This window comes from Phasianus colchicus, chromosome 2 (assembly GCF_987193195.1).
Source record: "Phasianus colchicus chromosome 2, bPhaCol1.hap1.1, whole genome shotgun sequence".
Lineage (NCBI taxonomy): Eukaryota > Metazoa > Chordata > Aves > Galliformes > Phasianidae > Phasianus > Phasianus colchicus.
In genome coordinates this window covers 21185001-21204103 of record NC_143437.1, presented here as the reverse complement: position 1 = coordinate 21204103, position 19103 = coordinate 21185001, and the positions used below count along the sequence as shown (strand labels likewise).

The following is a 19103-nucleotide window of genomic DNA, read 5'->3' as shown; positions in this document are numbered from 1 at the left end:
TTCACCCGGACTCAGGGCATGTCTAGCTCTTCAATCACTGCTCCTTTTATCACCTTCTTTCAATCTTGGCATGCCCTGTATCAGCTAAAGATGTTTCTGACAGAAGCGCTATGTTTCCTATTAAGACATTAGCACATAGGGGAAATCCTCAGCTCCATTGACCCCAGCAGAAAAATTCCCAGGTGGTCTTTTGCTGAGACTTTATTTTCACCCTCTTCTACCCCCTGACCTGCGACAGGCATGACTCTGCCTAGAGGAGTTTGGCCACAACCAGGAGCAGCCATGGGGCACTGATTGTACCACATCCCCACATGATGCACACACCTGCACCTCGGGTGCTGCTCCTGATGCCTCCATCTCTCCCTCTTGCACCATTTCTGCCCAGAAAGTCAGCACAGTGCACTGCTACCGATGCATTAATGCTTGCACACTTTGAAGGATTATTTTTAAAGATCTAGAAAGTGAGAGGGGCAAAAACAGAACAGGCAAGAAAGTGGACCACAAGCAATGCTCTCCAAGATATTTTTTTTTCATTTACCTAAATGAGTAGTCCCAAATCCTCTTCCTTATTATGTCTTCAGTCTGTGAGTTATCCTAATTGATTTGTTTTCTAGTTTACCAGTGAAAATCCTCAAGATATTTCTAAGAAAACAGTTAAGCGTCTCATTTTCATCTACAATAGGGGAAAGCTATACTGCCAACAGCTTGTTCTCAGAATTCCACCTTAAAACAGTTTTAGTACCACCAGACCAGAAGGGTTTGATGCCAAAGAGCTGTTCTGTCCTATTGAAAGCAGAGAATGGCTTCCTCTGCAATATGTACAAAGAGCAAGGAAATTTACTCAATTAATGTGAAACACAAAATGGCATCTGCCATCTGGAGATGCACACAAAAGCCATGGGCAGTCAAACACTTCTTAAGACTTTGGCATGTAAAATTAACATATTTTAAGACTTAAAGGGACATGTGAACTCCTACTCTGAGAGTATATCATTTTTCTCACGGCAAAATAAAATAAAGAAGCAAATATTTCTCATGCAGTGCCCCAGAAACTGCAGCGTAACAACATATAAAAAATTGTCCATGGCACCAAGACCACCATTTAAATTCTGCTGGATGGAAAGGGAGCAATTATTTATACAAATTTACATTTTTAAACACTGAGCAGAAAGATGCTTTCACTATACTTTACTGCTGTTCAGTGCATGTGAGAAGTGTGTAAAATGGGTTCCCTTCATCTCAGTTGTTTTTAAGCATCCTTTTCTTAAACAAAATGAAGTAAGTTTGGTTCAAAGTGCTCCCTTTTGTGTACAAGGCACGGCGCTTTAAAAAAGCACACGACATATGGTATCTAAGTGGTCACCACCATAAATTATTCAACCTCTGTGCACTCACCAAACATAAATCCAACAAAATGCAAAACCTGAGGCCTTCCCGCCAAGCATGCAGCCACAGATCCTTGTGGCACACATTTGGTCCCTGGATCCAAAATGTTCACCCAGGCACCCAGAGAGAGACACAAATCTACCACTTTGATGGGCCAACACACTGCCAGTTTCCCAAAAATCTCCCTCATGCCTTGTGCTAGAAAAAAAAGTGAGATAAGCAGAAGAGAAAGGGGAAAACAATTCCTTTCCTACTTAGGATGGAGGCTGTGGCACCCCACAACTTTGCAGTGATTACCATAAGTTTTTTTCAGCAGATGCCCCATTTCTTTTTAAAGCCCAGAAGTGACTGTTTGTGAGCATGTGGGAAAGCTGCCTCACAGAGGAATTCAGAGCCAAGGACACCAAACCTGCAAACATTACTCATGTAAATTGCGATAACACAGCCACTGCAGCACAATAGGGCCATACACATCACATGCATTGATTCCAATGTGTAGGAAAAGGGTTGCAATAAGCTCAGTGGGGTTGGAGTATTGGGAAAGGAATGTATGGTGAGAACTTTTAAAGTAGTAATTTGTCACTCGCTCTGCAAATTTGATGTTATATCTTGACAAAGATTTGTTTTTTCATATAATTGTGTTGGAAATGACCCTTAAAGATCATTCAGCCCAACTCTCCTGCACTGAACAGGGACACCTACAGCTTGATCAGATGTTCAGACCTGGTGCAGTCTGACCTTGAGTATCTCCAGGGGTGAGGCATCCACCAGCTCTCTGGGCAACCTGCATTAGTGCCTCACCACCCTCGTTATAATAAACTTCTTCCTTATATCCAATCCAAATCTTTTCTTCCATTTGAAACCATTTTCCTTGCCCTATCACAATGACCCTGATAATGCATCTGTCCCCTTCCTTCTTATGGCCCCCTTCAGATACTGAAAGGCCCCTACCCCAATTTTTACTGATCAGTTTTTCAGCTAAAGTCCTACCGAGGACAACCCAGGAAAAAAAACTCTAACACACAGCAGAAGATGCAAAAGTCATCACTGCAGCACCAATCTGCAAGTAGCTCTTACATTTGCTGCTACATTTTACAGCAAAAAAAGTAAAAATTAAAGAAGAATGTACACCAAATTGCATGCTCACCAGAAGAAGGGAAATGCAGGGCCACCCACATGGATTTGTGTCTCATTCAGAAGCACAAGTTGTGAGTTGCCAGGTTCCCAAAAATGCATTAAAGCACCATTTAAATTTTATTTGTCCGCCTGTTGATTTGTGCTTGTGTTTCTGAGTGCGTGTGTGAAGGGAGAACCAGAGACAGGGGGAAGAAAATGAGTCATGCCTGACAATGTTACCATGCAAATGGCCATAGCTGGGGGCTTCCCTGGGGGAATCTGCACTGCCACAGCACACAGCACAACTCTGGCTACCCTGCAATCTCAGGGCGGCAGAGAGTCCTCCCGTGTGAGCTGCGATGTCTGGAACAGCACTCTGGAAAGCTCTGGGACAAAGGCTGGGAGCAGAGCCTTCAGCCCAAGGGCAATATGTAGTTACCTTTCCAAATCACTGTAAAATATACATACTTGTGCCGCACAGCTCCCACACGACCCCTTCCGATGGCCAAATCCCACTGTGCAGTGTGCACCACTAACAACACTGATGCAAAGGTCTCTGCGTTAAAAATAAAAACCAGAGCCTTAGTGGAAAGGAGAAGGGTTCCTGGGTGAGGAGCGTGAGCCCTGCCAGTGACAGCCCTGGAGTGCAGCATGACAGAGATGCTGCTGGATCCGACAGCTGGGGGCCGAGCCGAGCTCTGCAGGCATGTCACAGGGATGACATCCCACGGCTGCAAGGCCGGGGCCGCCAAACCTGCTGGCGGCCAATCCTTGGAGTGTCACTTACATGAGCGCCGAAGTCGTCTCCTGGCCCACCCTTCAGGACAGAGATAAGATGTCACCATCAGCTAATGGGAAGTGACAGGAAGAGATAAAAGGGATGGGGATGGAGAGAAGGTTTGGGGTTGGGAAGACATTATTCTTCCCTCTGGTGCCAATCATGCTAACTATTGGTCTGAGTTATTAAATGAGTGGTTTGAGCACTTACTTTCATCCATTTTTTGTATACATTAGGTTTTTTCTACAGATGTGTATAACACCATTAACCTGCATCTTTTTAAGCAATCCTACACAGCAATCCATTCGGTCTGGCGGGGAAAACATTGCCCTTCTACATGAAAAAAAAGAAAGGCTTTAATTAGGGAAGAAGATTGCAAAGTGTCTTTGTTCATCTCCTCCCCCAGTCACAGCCTTCCATCTGGCAAGGGAACACATTACCAAGACATCTGAGCATCTTACACAACAAAATCAAAAACGCAGACCACAACAGGCAGGTATCGAGTTTCTGGCTGTCCTCCGTGTACAGGGCACAAAATCCTATGTCAGCCTCAGCTCGGCAGCACTGCAGAAACCTGTTTCACTTCACAGTGTCCCATGGAGCTCTCCGTGAGAGGTGTGGGCTGGCAAGTGACGCTTGTCCATGGGTGCTGCTCTGTGCCATCTGTGCCGGGGCTATGTCACCTCTGCTGCCCCATTGCCATCACACAGTGTCTGTGTCCTGCACACAAAACAATGCTTTCCAAACTCACGATACTTTCCAAAGCTTTTGCCAAAAAGCACAAAAACCTGTAGCCAGCGTAGCCCAGCATTTGATAACAAGTGCAGTTTCTTCTGCTTGACATATTTTCCTGGTGTATTTGTTTGTAAAGGTAGAGATAAGTACCGTAACACAATCTGTTCTTTAATATCGGAGGCAAAGGCAAACCACGAGTCACTAGCTACAACAGTTGACAATATTTGTGAGGCAGCTGCAGGCTTGTGTTTGGGTTTTTAATCCCATACGGAGCCTGATCCTGAAAACCCTTCTTCCCTCTAATGACCCCTGGCTGCAGTAATAGCAGAAAGCAAGAGCTGGTGTAAGACAGGAAAAAGAGATGAGGTTCCGATTCTTCCTGCAGAGTCAGTAGTGTTGGTTTCACTAAAGATAAGGAAGCACCCATGTAACAGAAAGTGTTCTGCCCACACTTAGAGATTTGACAGTCAGCTACAGAAAATTCAGTCTTAAAAAAGTCTTAAGAATAATTATTAGAAATCGTAGCCAAAATAACACGCATCAACCTTGATTAGTTAAATGAAAAAGCTGCCTTAAATTGATAGTTTAGAAACAGGAAAATTAGCAATGTGATGAAGTATGAATGGCTAATAAAAATAATTTTGCTACAACAGATTAAGGTTCAGATAAAGGTCACAAAAGGAACTGATTGAGGAAACCTGACATTTTTGCTGGGACTCTGTAGATGTTTCAGCAGTGCTGCTGCTGCTGAATAACAGCCTCTTCATGAGGAATTGCACTGCTGGGGTTAATAAAGAGTTGGCACGTATGTCTACCCCCAAATTTCAGATAAAATATAAATTGTGTATCAACAAAAAGATAAATATCCCTGTACGATATTTGTCCTTTCTGGCTGTGGATGCCTCCAGAAGACTCTCGCTTGATCACAGGTTGAGAATTGAGCCTTGGTTCTGTGGCTGCAATCTGAAATTCAGCACTTCCAGGGGAGAGACTTGCAGGGATGGCAACGTCTGTCTTTGTTCACACAGACACTGCTGCAAATGGGATACAGACCATGCCTCCAAACTATGGGCACAGATAACCTCAGGAATTCCAGGCAAGATGCAATCTTCTGCATGCATTTGCCTTCTGAAAATTGCTGCTTTCTTGTTAACCCATTTGGCCAAAGGGGCCAAAAAGTTAAGTGCAAGTGCTAGCATCAAATCACACCTCCATTTTATCCTGCTGGTGTAGAGGAAAAGGTGGGAAGGACCACAGGTTGTGGTATCAAGTCTGTAAGTTGGTGGTTATAGGGGTGGGGATGAATATATATTTCAGACTGGATATTAGGAAAAATTTCTTCTCAGAAAGAGCAGTGGGACAGTGGCACAGGCTGCCCAGGGGGATGGTGAATACCCCTGGAGGTATTCAAGAGGCATGTAGATGTGGCACTGAGGGGTTAGTGGCCATGGTGGGAATGGGTTGGCAGTTGGATTAGATGATCTTAGAGGTCTTTTCCAAACTTAATGACTCGAAGTTTCTATGACAATAGGGATGGAGGTTTTTTGTTTGTTTGGTTGGTTTTTTTTGGCTCCCATGCTAGTGCTTTGCTCAAGGGGCAGCTGGCATGTCTGGTTTGCAATGGAGCTGCCTTCACGAGTACCAGGCTGCTGCTCCGTGCCACAAACTATTGCCACAGATGTGACCCCAGGCGTGGCAGGATTGGCAAGCTGGTGCGGGAGCTGTACGACTGGGCAGCCCTGTCCCAAAGCACACCCAGCTGCATCCAGACGAGCTGTAACAGGTTCAGCAGCGGCACCTTTCTGTTCCTAAAATAAAGGAACTTCTGTCTTGCAGAGCCCAAAGCCCTCGCTGAAAGATTGATAGGAGAACGGGCAGATAGGACAATGGGGCTGTGTGCGATGTTTAGGGTTTGTTTGTTTGGATCCTGGTAGAAGGGATTCACAGGGAGCAAAGAACACTGATATTTGGAGGAAAACAAGTCCTCAGTTTTAGAAAGGACAGCAGCGTCCAAGCAGCAGGACTCAGAAAGTCCAAGCCCTAAAGATAAGATGACTGCCCCAGGAATCACATTTTTATTAGTACATAAAACACATGTCACTTTACCATGAGTATCTGAAGCACGGAGTGAAATAACCCTCCAGTGGTGAAGTCAATATTTAAATCGATATCTCTGGTAAGGAAAATATCTTACTCATTGATACAGATTGGATTTTTTTTTCCTTATGAATCTCTCAGGAGGTAAACAGTGCATCTCTCTTGTAAAAGCAACCGAACAGCATGGCCAGGCAGATCTAATCATTCCTAGAATCTAACAGCATGATGCTCTGAAGTTATTAATGTTGTTACAAATGCCATTTGACCTTTATGTTAAGGATGTATTTCCTCTCCAGAAGAAGGCACCTACATTATTTTTATCGTGGCTCTACCAAGTGTGAGCCATTGGTAACTGCAGGTAACTTGGGTGGAGCACAGGGCACTGTGGGATGAGCTGTTTGCATTGTGCAGGTACCTGTTGGTCCCATAAGAGCTATCAGTGTTTTCGTGCTAGCTGCTGCCACATCCTTCCCTTCTATGCACTCCTGGGAAGCTACACAGAACCACAGAGAGGACTGCAGGCTGCTGAGGGCAGGAAGAGGAGCAACATGGACACCATGCCCCAGAGGCACGTCAACACCTGGGCTAGAGACATACTTTGCCTTACAGCGCTGAATGCTCTGTATGCATATACAGCGCTGAATGCCCTGCACTCTGAATGCTGAGTGCTGCTCCCCCAGGTCACTGTAAGCACCTCTCACTAACTCAGGCTGTCTCGTTTCCTCTACTTTCAGCTCTTTGATAGTCTGGTTCCTTTCTGCAGCAAGACACAACCCCGAAACAAGGGGAAAAGATCATCTTATTTCCCAGCCTGATGGCTGAGGCATTACTGTGTGAGAAGGGAGCCACAACTTTGCCTGCCTTCAGGATGAGGAAAGTGTTAAAAGCACATTTCCCCCCGCTAGGACAGACACCCTCACTTGTAGGCTATCCTATGAAAGATGGGAACTGACACCACCATGAGGACATCTTGCAAAGAAAGCAGAACTGAGTGCATTTCTGCCAGAGCCTCTAGGCATGGAGGAGGCACATGCACTGGCCCCTGGTGGGACTTCCAGAGAGCACCATTCCCCACTGCCCCTTACTTGGGCACAGAGGCATCACTCAGAGAGTGGCCATGGAGTGGGATGAGCTGCAGTGGCAGCTTGCACACAAATATCTACAACCACCCCATGTTCTGCTTCAGGCTCCCAAATCCTTCGGCTTATTCAGTACCTACGAAACATCCTAAGCAGCTGCATCCTGTTAAAATAAACAGTGTAGCCTTGAGGCTACTGTTTTAAATTGTTACTAGATGCCTCTCAGCTCAAGAAAAAAAATGCTCCTCCATCCCTTGCAGCACTGCATCCTTAAAGGTGACAGATGATATACATTCTTCAGATCATACGAATGATTTTCACTACGGGAGGAAGGCTTCTTAAAGCTGTCACTGTATAATGTAAAAATACATTAATTTGATGCAAAAAAAAAAAAAAAAAAAAAAAAATCATCAAAACTGTTTCCCCCGGGTTATAATCTCTCTATAGAAATATCCTCCTCTCTCTTAAAAACACAATCAAAAGAATGTAAACCTATAAAGTCAAACAATGTTTCTGCTCAATAGCAGTTTGATTATTCAGCATCAGGACTTAAAATCAAGTATGATTTTAAATGACCAGATGTGCTTTTTCCTCCCCTGCTTCATGACTTCAAACTTCTTGAGATTTTTCATACAAGTACCAGGACAGGGAAGCCCACGGCACATTGTTATGTGCCTCTAACCCCTACCCATGGAGGCTGCTGAAACAGTTGGGTTTTCAAGCCACAGTGGCTCTGGCTAAGAGCCATCCCTCTCCAGCAGCTCTAGTGATAGGGTTAATGGAAGGAAGGCTGTGTTGGGATGAGTTGTTGCAGTGTGCATCTCCAAAGTCTCCATATAAATGAACCACCTGGACAGCTCCCCAGATGATGCCTTTAAACTCTAATGCAGCATTACAATAGCATGCTTTGGTTAGAAAACACAAAAACTGCTTGGTGAGGGGAGCAGAGGCTGATGCAACCTAACCATACTGAGTATAAAGCTCTACTGGAGAAACAGAGATGGAATTAAACCAGCTCCCACCTCAAAGTCTACATTTGCTAGAGCTTTGCATTTGAATTCTGAAGGGTTTTGGTGGTCCTACCTCCCAGAGGAGTGATGCTGTGAAAATCCCATCTGACAAGGACCAGACCCCTCCTCAGCAGGGACGAATGCAGGGACTAACGAGCCTATGGCTTGCTGCCATTAGTGTCTGTGGGGATCCCTGTCCCAGCAGCATTGGTATTGTACCCCGTATGGCCTTGGGGCCGTGGCTGGATCTGGCCAACATCTGACATTCATTGATGATTTGTCAAGGGAGAATTAAGGGAAGAGTGGGATGATATGTCCACAGGATTATCACAAAATCACAGAATCATTAAGGTTGGAAAATACCACTAAGGCCATCATGTCCAACCGCTGACCCATCCCCACCATGCTCACTAACCATGTTTCTCTGTGCCACATCCCCACACTCCTCTGTGGATGGTGACTCCACCACCTACCTGGGCAGCCTGTGCCAGTGCTTCACCACTCTTTCTGAGAAGAAATGTTTCCTAATATCCAACCTGAACCACCCCTGGTGCAGCTTGAAGCCATAATGTCATAGCAGGTTTAGAAAGGGATGGAAGGAAATGAGTAAATGTCCACTACCAAATGGACACCGAAACTACCTCATTGCCCCTGTGTACAGCTCTGACTTAGTGGACTCAGTCCTGCATTGCCTAGCTCAGTAAAGCACAAAGGGTTAATGTCAACAGGGAACTAAAGGGGTTTGGGAACCGGTTCCCAAGATTTACACAATGGCATGAAAGCTGAGCTGGACATGAGGTGATCCTCATTGGGCAGGCAAACTTAGTGGCCAATGTCACTCTGTCAGCCTTTTCCCATGAAAAACTCCGCACCTTAGGTACTACCAAGTGCTAATTTGTTAAGAAACCCTTAATTGAGTGACAGTTAATTATTGACAGATTTGAACTACTTTATCTCTCAATCAAAACCTGGCTCTGTCCCAAGGGGCAAGCAATTTAACAGCCACAAAAGGTAAATCTGGCCACGTGCAAGCTTTTATGCTGGGGCCTGATGCTCTCCCTCCCCCCATGTCTGGCTTCTGCTAAAGTTTCTCTGAAGGAGCCGATGATCCGCGGGTGATCACCAGCCCATGTCAAGGTGCTCACCCTGCTTAACCCCACTTGGCAGAGTGGGAATTGCCAAGGGGACATGCATCTGGAGCTGCCTGAGATAAGAGGTGTCCAGTGCTAATAAACAGGCTTCCTCTACACCTCAGCAGGGCCTTCCTTTTCCAAACACTCTTCCTTTAATGTTGAAAAATGTTTTTTTTTTCCATTTACTCAACCACCATCATGTCTTTAGTGGTGGCGGAGTGCTAAGGAATAGGAGAGGAGAGGAGAGGAGAGGAGAGGAGAGGAGAGGAGAGGAGAGGAGAGGAGAGGAGAGGAGAGGAGAGGAGAGGAGAGGAGAGGAGAGGAGAGGAGAGGAGAATCAGTTTCTAAAGAATCTGGGCATCTGCTTTTGAAATGAAATTATTAATTCTAAAAGTTATTCCAGCCTGTGTTTTGCCTGTACTCTGCACATAAACCATATGTGAAGAAACAGAGAGAGGAGGAAACAAACAAACAAAAAATTAAAGAAGAAAAGTGAAGAGGGAAGGGAAGGGAAGGGAAGGGAAGGGAAGGGAAGGGAAGGGAAGGGAAGGGAAGGGAAGGGAAGGGAAGGGAAGGGAAGGGAAGGGAAGGGAAGGGAAGGGAAGGGAAGGGAAGGGAAGGGAAGGGAAGAGAAGAGAAGAGAAGAGAAGAGAAGAGAAGAGAAGAGAAGAGAAGAGAAGAGAAGAGAAGAGAAGAGAAGAGAAGAGAAGAGAAGAGAAGAGAAGAGAAGAGAAGAGAAGAGAAGAGAAGAGAAGAGAAGAGAAGAGAAGAGAAGAGAAGAGAAGAACAATGAATATATCATTAGAAGCAGTAGGAGTAGCAGCTGTATTACCGTCATTCACTACAATATTGCCAAACATTCATAAATGCTTTATGCAACCTAAAATGCAGTGTCCGAGGGATATGGCATCCCACTGAGGTTAATGAATGAATGAGGTGCCCTTCAAGGTTAATTTGCACAAACAAAAGGTCAGGGGACATCTTCAAAACAAAATATTGATTAAAGCAAGTTAAATGTTTTGACTTGAAGGAGACATGAAGGATTAAAAAGCAGAATAGAGCAGTACGGATAAGAAAGGAACAGGAAAGAAAAAACACCACCCCCAGACACAAAGGAAATGGTAGAAAACATATCTGAATCAGCTAGTCATCTGCTAACAAGCTGTAAAGATTTCCAATGACAAGTTGTCACATTAGTTTAGTGAAACTGAAGCAGCACTTATCCCTTTTCCTGTGCTTAATCTCTCAGCGCACTGCACAGAAACATGCTACCACGTTTAATAGGATTAGTTTGAGTCACTTTCTCTTCTCTGGAGGTTTTCTTTTTTTTTTTTCTACCCCCCACCCCCCTTTTTTTTAATTCTTCTTCTTTCTTTCTTTTTTTTTTTTTTTTAAACAGTTTCCATCAATACCACTTTCTTGAGTTAAATTGCACTGTGCTGAGGCAACTCTGGTGCATCCTCCTCCAAGGGTTTATCTGCAAGGAGGGGCTGAGGAAGTGTCAGACCCCGCAGCAACGCACACCCGCACCCAGCTCTCCTCTGCCCCGCACACGCGCTAGTGATGCTCGCTGGATGAATTCACATAGGCGTAAATAAAAGCAGAATCAGGCCCTTATGACAGGGGGTATTCATTACACACGAAATGCTTGGATATACTTCATCCCTTTAAAAATAAAGAAAAAGAAAAGAAAACCGGCAAAGCGCTCACACAGCCCTTCCCCTCACTCGGAGTGAGCAGACACAGCGAGGAGAGCGATCAAAGAAAAGGCACTTCCAACAGTGAGCCCTTGTCACTTCCAATCCTGTTGCCATCCTCCAAAGGGACAGGGGGATCACCCATGGCCAAGGGCACGTTTCAAAAGTTTTCCTAAGTTTCTCGCATCTGCTTTTTTTTTTTTTTTTTTTTTCCCGCTAGAAGACAGAGATGCAAATGCAGAGAGCTGTCAGCTCGCAGCGCTCATTTCCTCGTCAGAGGCACCAGAATTTGGAGAAGGATTTATTTCTGAGGGGCCGAAGCTCGCAGCTGAGCACAGCCCCACGTCTGTAGGAAACGTGACGCCGTGATCCGAACTTTGTGACAAGCAGCAGAGCGAGGGCAGGATCAGAGCTCCCACACCTGAGCGTGGCTTTGGATCCAAACTTTATCACTGAGAATGAACTGGGGGCGGGAGGAGGTAGAATCCCAAGCGCTCACCATTCGGGCAGCGGCAGGGTTACTCTACAAACTGCTGCGCTGGGACGTGAGGAGAGTGCGGGGCGGGAGGACGGCATCTGGCAGAGCGAGGTGGGGCCGGGGGGGCTGCGTCCCCCTGGGTCAGCCCGTGCCTCAGTTTCCCTTCGCTCCTCATTGGGTGACAGCGTTTCCTCGACAGAGCTCGAAGCGACGCTGAGCCCCGAAAGTGACAAGGCGCTGTCAGGGGCTGCTGTGTATGTATAATCGGCACCGCGCGGCTTCACCTTTACTCGGATCTCGATGTGCTTTAAAAAATAACAATAATAAAGGGGGAAAGAACTCAAGCGAGCTCATCTCTCCCCGCATCGCTCAGCCCCGCAGCGCTCCCTGCTCCGAAGGAACCTCCACGTGTAACCGGGCTGACTCCCGGCGCCCCCGTTTCTAAGGACGGCCCCAGTGCGCGGCTCTCGCAGCGGATGGGGCGCACCCCCGGCCCCCCCCGGCCGGGACTCCCAGTCCCTTCCCTGACGCTCCTCGCGTACGACGCGGTTCCCTCTCCCTTCATCCCCCGTGCAAACTTTCGCTCGGTGCCGGCAGCGGGAAGATGCCGCGAGCATCCCCGCTTCTTCCACCAGAAATCATTTTCTCCCAGAAATTTAAAACGGCCTGCAGCGGGTTGCCGCTACAGCTCGGAACGGGACAGAGTTCCCCAAAACTTTGGGAGCGCCGCTCGCTCGGCCCGTCCGCACCGCGACGCACCGCGACGCTCCGCTCCCGACTCCCCCCCCCCCCCCCGGAGCTGAGTCCCGGACCCACGCGCGGGAACCCCGAGCGGTGCAGCCCCACTGGGGCCGACTTTCCCCGGAGTTTCCCCCCGCCCCGTCCGGTTCGATCCCGTCCCGTCCCGTCCCGTCGGCCCCACGCAGGTGCGCGGCCGCGGCCACCTTCCCGCGGGGACGGGGCGGGCCCGGCGCTCCCCCCGCCGCCCCCTCACTCCTCTCCCGCTCCTGCCAAGTGCTCCCCGGTCCCCCCCCGGCCCGTCGCAAGGAGCCCTCCGATTGGGCGACGGGCCGGGCTCACGTCACCCGGCCCGTGACGTGTAGTCTTCCTGTTTCCTTCAGCTGTGTCTTAAAGTAAATCTTGTGGCGGTGCGGAGCGCTCGCTCGGCTCGGCCGGCCCAGCCCAGCCCTGCCCCTGCCCCGCTCCGCGCTCCGCTCTCGCTCCGTGCCCGCTCCGCTCCGCGCCGCCCCCGCGCCGCGCACACCCCGGCCCCGCGCCGCCCGCGTTCGCCCTCCCTTCGCCCAATTACAATATTCAGCGGCCGCGCGTGCGTGCGCGTGTGTGTGCGCGCGCGTGTGTCTGTGCGTGTGTGAGTGTGTGTGTGCGTGTGTGCGTGCGGTGTGCATGTGTCGGGCCGCCTCGCTCTCTGTCCAGCGGCAAAAAAAAAAGAGGCTCAGTTTCGTCGCCTTTGCACGGAGTAAGTATGCTCTCTTCCTTTCCTTGCCCCCCTTATTTTTCCTTTTCTTTTGCTTTTCCAGTCCTTTTCTTTTTTTTTTCTTTTTTTTTTTTCTTTTTCTTTTCTTTTTTTTTTTTCTTTTTCTTTTCTTTTCTTTTCTTTTTTTTTTTTTTTTTTTTTTTCCCGCTAGAAAAATAACGAATAGCGGCAAAACGCCGCTCCGGCACCGCGCTCCTCTTCCCGAGGAGCGAAACTGCCGCGACTTCACCCCCGAGCGCCGGCGGTTCCCCGGGCAGCGCTCCGCGAGGGACGCGCACTGCGGGCGATGCTGCCCCGCCGCTCCCCCCGCCCCGCGGCCGCGTTTTGTTCCGTCTCCGCAGCGCTTCGCGGGGCTCCGCGCCTCCGTTCTGTTGTTCGGCGCTCCCTCCGAAGTTCCCCATCCTTCGCTTTAAACTCCTGCGAGACTACCCTTTGTCTCGCTTCTTGCCGCCCGGCTTTTTGTCTCTCCGGTTTGCCCGTCCTTTGCGTGTCGCCACTTCTCCTTTTTAACCCCGGCCGGGAGGGGCAGGGACTTTTCAGTCTCCTTCTCCTAATCGCGGTCACTTTTGCGTTCCCGACGCCGGGACGAGCCGCGGGGTGCGGGAGCGGCGCGGGGCGGTGGGTACCGAGCGGCCGGGAGGGATGGGAGCGCCGAGATGGGCACGGGAGGGGGATGAGCGCTGCTCTCGGGCCGGTCGGTCGCTGTTCGCCGTGGCGGGGGGCTTTAACTTTTCCCTTTCCCCTTGACGGAGATCTTCGGGGCTTTTGCCGGCCGGGAGCGCTTTGCCGCGCGTCGAAACGGAGTTGAGGCTGGGTGCGCTCGGGGCAGCTCTCGGGGCGGGGGGAGCCCGGGACCCGGGGGCGGCGGGCGGGGGGCTGGGCCGGGCAGGTGCCGGCCGCGGGGAGCCCCGAGGAGCGCCGCACCCGGCCCGGCCGCGGGGCACGGCCGTGGGAGCGCCCTCCGCCTCTCCCCGCCGGAGCGCCGCCGCTCCGTTTCGCGTTCCTTTTCCGTGCGGCTCACCTTTAGCGGTGGTGCTGCGCGGGAGGCTGGACGCAGTATCACCTACAGGAGAGGTATCGGCAGCCCGCGAGTTGGGCTGCGGTAAGAAGTACACCGCGGGCGCTTTTTGCTTCCCGTTAAATTATCGGCAACCTGCGTCCCGACCGCCGGAGTGTACGCAGCCAACTTCCCTGCCGGCTGATCCGAGGCCTCTCGGTTTGTACTTTTTATGTCTCGGTTTGTCTTTTTATGATCAGCCGATAGATGAGGGATTAAGTTCTAAGAACTTTTTGAAATTGGAGTTTAATTTGGTTCAGGGGAGAGCTGTAAATGCTGCCGTGGGTGGGCTCCCCAGATTGGTTTATTCTGTCTCAGTGGATGGCTGCGCTAACTCATTGTGGGGCTCTGGTGTAAGGGCATCGTGGAACGTGGGGTAAACCCTTGGAGAACTTAGGCTGAGTTGGTGGCAGGAATCTGCTGTGCAGCCGTGTCAGTGCTATCTCTGAATTATTTTCTTCCTGGTCAGTGAAATAACAAGGAGCAAGCTAGCAGAAAATGAGTAAAACGTGTTAATTTCACGAACAGCTCAATATCCTTCTCGTTGAAGGAACCTTTCTCCCAGCAGTGCAGGTGGTTGCAGGAGGGCCATCATCTCCCCCAAACCAAAGGCCTAAAGTAGGGAGATGCTGACCCCCACCTGCCAGTTTGCTCCCAGCCTGCACGGGTTCGGGCTGTAGGAAGCATGGGACTGCTGGGCCGGGCCCTGCTGGCCGCTCTGGGACGGGCTGAAGGTAGTGTAGTCTTGGAGTTAATCGCCTTCTGAATTTTACTTCTTGTTATGGGGAAATCCTAATGCAGCAGTTGTTGCTATGAGAAGAGTTGCTCATTATTTCTGCCGTGTTTCATGGTATGTCCCAGCTAGAGGAGTTAGATAAGCCTTGATCCCAAGAAAACTTGTGCCAAAGCCCTACAGAGAAAGGTAGTACTTTTGTTAGTTGTTGAAGTGATTTCAGCGCTCAGCAGACCTATGGGGAAGGAGTATCATCTGCTCTCAGATTCTAGCTGTGGTTTTGTCTGGGCAATGCTGTTGACTGCAATAATTTCATCGTGTTCTTCCTGGCTGCTTCTGGCAAAGCCATGCCCAATGCAGTGCCTTGGAGTGAAAGATCTGCATATTTCTGGTAGCAGGAGCATGGTGAATTCCTTGCGTGGCGTTGGTGTCGTGAGCTGACATGGGGCAGGCAAACACCAGACCTAAGAGTTGTTGACTTGCAACAAGATAGGGACAATTTCAGCTCTATGAACTTAGAGCTCCTTGTGTTCAGCTGTGAATATTTGCTAGGCTTATCCTTTTGCTGTTGTATTCCATGGCTCTTTCCTATCACTTGGGCACCTCAGGTTAGACCAAGTCCCTTCGGTGCGGCTAGGTAGAGAGTGATCAAAGTGAAATATCCTTTATATCTCCTACGTATATGAATGAATCTGGGAGAAAATGATCTGCATCTTTCCAGGGAGTTAATAAAATTGATGATGGAAATCAATTCTGTATTAATCGATTAAATATCTAATGTTCTATTCCTCTCTAAAGATCATTCTAGCCAATGGTTTGGGAGCAGTGACTCTTTGATATGTAGGAATTAATCCGTTCCCGCTTAACATGTCAGTGCATGTCCCATGGATATACAATAAAACCATTAGGAAGTTCTTTATAGCTGCATTTTAATCGAATCTCCTTAAACAAAAGTTTCAAAAGTAAATTTGCAAATAAAATAGTGCAAGCTATTTTTTGGGTGGGCTTGGGAAGTGCTGAGGCCCTTGTTGCAGGTCTGGGCTGCATGGGAATGGAAAACATTCGGTGTCCGAGGAAGCCGCACTGTGTGCGTTGGGGCCCGAGATGCGGAGTGTGAATTTAACATAAACTGTATTTGGCAAGTAAGGAGTATCAAGGGTGACATGTCGAGCACATTTAACCTTCACAAATCTCAGGCCATGCAACTCAGAAAGAAATACAGCTTACATTGTCAAGATCTATGTGTAAATCTTTAGGAGTTCCATCTCTAAGTGACTATTTCTTGATAGCTATTTGGAGGCAGGAGATGTATGAAAAGGTTTTGAGACAATATGAGGCCAAATAGTGGTACTGTGTAAAGGACACGAACTTCCTAAATTCTTTTTTTTTTTTTTTTCTTCCCAAGACTTCCCTGGTCTAATCTCTTTACCATCCAAGGCTGGGGCTTGCATCCTGCTGTATGGGGCTTTCCTTGAGGTGTGAACTGGTGTTGGTTCTTCAAGACCAAAATACGAAGTGGCAGCACAATGTCCTTCCCATTTTGCCAGGCTAAAGTAGAGCCGTTCCTTATCTACAAGCCACAAGGGACGTGAGCCTTACTGCTAGTGGTCTGTAGGCTCAGTCTAACACCAGGCCAAATGCAAATGCTGCTGAACACTTGGCTTAGGGGTGCCATACCCCTGGTGCCTCTCATGAGGGCAGGAGGGAGCACCTCCTGCTGCTACTGTGGGGCTCAGGGAAAGGAAGATGGGTGCTAGGAAGGAAGGATGCGTGGCAATGACCTTCTAGCCGGGTGCAGGACAACCTATTTCCTGCACTGCTGACTCAAGGGTACAGTGAGCCCTCCCCATGCGTGTCCTTGGTTGGGATTGGGCAAGAGAGTGGGAAACAGCATTCAGGCACCTAAAATTTGCTAGGAAACGTACAAAACTGGGAAAATGACACGAGAGTTTTGGTGCGAGTGTGGGAACATTCTGCTGGATCTTAATCAAGCATAACTTGACGGCAGAAAAGGAAGGAAAGGCATGAAGGTTTTTGGTGCCGGTTGTTTTTTTCCTATTGGCAACTGCTGTCTTTACGCAGAATGCCTTCAGAGTACTGTACATGCAGCAAACAAGGGCTCTTACAGTTATCTTGCAATTAGTTTGTATCGCTTTCAGGTGAGCGCCACTAGGCTGGAAGGTCAACCTTGACCCTTGTTAGCACCATGTGAGTATCTCCCACTGAACAGCTGGGGCAGTGTGTGGTCCCTTCCTGCCCCCAGCGTACAAAACCCACCCTTCGGAAAACCTGACTCCTCCAAGTTGTTTTTTTTTTTACTATTATAAAAGCAAGACCCAATCATTAGAGTTTGAGTCTGCTCCTTTTGGAGCAATTCAAAGAAAGCGGGAGATGGGTTTTACAAGCTGTGCCGTCCAGTAGTGCCCATCCTGTCACTGGCAGGAGTGGGATTTTGCTACCCGAGCATCTCGTGCACTCAGGTGCAGTTGGTACAGCCAGGCCCTGCGGCAGTGCTCCTCCCTACAGCCTCCAAACTCCACTTTCTGATGTGATAAAGACCCATCTCTGAAGGCAGTGTTTTGGGAATGATATAAGGTTCTGGGTTTCCCATCTCACTTCATGACTTTTTTTTTTTTTAATTTCTATCATTTGCTTTCCTGCATGCAAGGAGTCGGTAACACAAACAAACATCGCCTCCATTGCGTAACTGTCTGACACCAAATCTCTGAAAATTCTCTTAGTGTATCCAGAATACGTAGGCAAAGGCTGCAGAATAACCATAATGTTACTAAGTGTTAAAAGCTTTTTATTGTTATTTTTTTTTTCATCCTGGTTGCAAACTAAGCATGAACTCCTGTCTTGATTTTACAGATTATTTCATGCTGAAATTATGTCTATTTGCATGGGTAGTCATTCTTCAAAACTAGCCACAGATGCAGTCCTAGGGAGCACGTAGATGTTTTTACAGGTGAACCGAAAGAGATGGGAGCAATTCCAAAAAGTCTGCATGCTGCCTTTGGCAATATACCCTGTTATTGTGAAGATTGTGCTCTGTTAAGCAAATGTAAAGTTTAATATTAGATAAGCGTCGCATGACAAATATTTTAATTTTACCGAACGTTAAATTTAAGAAATGGGAAAGAGCGTCCGGAGCTTTCTGTGCACTGTGAGTTTAGCATCGCTAGTTAATAAGTCACAAATTATGTCAAGAGCCTTTTACAAAATGCAAGGAAGTGTGCTATCTTTTTATGCTGTGTTCCTGGGAAACAATGAGAGTTCATATAAAGAGAAGGTATCTTCCTTTCTCATGCGTTTGATTGATGTTACTTCTTTCATCTTCCCATATTTTTTCTCATCTTTTCTGTATGTCACAGGAACTGAGATTCTGTGTATTCAAAATATCACACATGAGAAGGGCTTCACTGGGCACTCGAGATACTGTTCCTGGAGATTTTTCTAAAGCAGAGGGATGTGGCACCAAACATGCCTTGTTTCTGCTATGCAGATTATTTAGTGCTGTGTAGGTCAGTGTGCAAAGCACCAAATTTTCAGGCTTTGGTAACGGGATTTACTTGGAGAACGTATGTTAAGAAAGGAGGGATGCGTGGGGAATTCGGAACACCATCAAGGTTAGTCACTGGTACACACAGGGCTGTGCTAACGAACTACATTTTGGTCTTTATTTGATGACATCTATGTAAATATTATAATCCTGGCTGTAAAATATTTTAATGCATTTTTGCTTTGCAGAAGAAATGTTTCCCTAATGATTTAAGTGAGGTTTGTTTTTTTTGTTTTCGTTTTTTTTTTTGCTCTCAGCATAAGCCTAAATGTGCTTGTTTCTCTCTGCCTTTCTCTTGCACATATACCATCCTGCTTACAATTAAGGGAAAGTTGACCTTCGAATGTTTATTTACCACTGTTATCTCTTTAAAATACAAAACCACAATTACAGTTTTTACATCGCAATTGATTTTTTTTAATCCAAATTTTATACAATTTCTTGTTTTAACAATAAATCTTAAATAAGGAATACTTTCATCTTCTTTTGTAACATGTATCTCAATGCCCTAAATTTAATCAATTGGTTGTCAGAGGCTGTGTTCTTCTAATCTACTCTTTCTTCTGAAGATAAACAGTATCATTTTAGGCATTTGTGCAAGAGAATCATATTACTGGTGCTTAAGCAGTTTTTGCTTTTTTAAATCTTAATCCATCTTAAACCAGTGGAGCAGAAATATTTAAAAATGTTTCATTTCAAGCAGAGTGCATAATAAATTGCAATAATTGTAATGTGCCATAAATCCCA

At 47.5% G+C, this 19103-nt stretch overlaps 1 protein-coding gene across 3 annotated transcripts in view; it reads left to right on the top strand.

Annotated features, from left to right (window-relative positions):
- Window positions 1-12662: 12662 nt before the first annotated feature.
- Window positions 12663-19103, top strand: part of PROX1 (prospero homeobox 1) — a 44390-nt gene continuing 37949 nt past the window's right edge. Inside the window, exon 1 of one of the 3 annotated variants that reach the window (XM_090135053.1) lies at window positions 12663-12986. The gene's annotated coding sequence lies outside the window, so the exon portion shown is untranslated. Of the gene's footprint in view, window positions 12987-13160; window positions 13623-19103 lie in introns of those variants that run through there. The other 2 variants (XM_090135055.1, XM_090135054.1) reach the window with 2 other exon arrangements.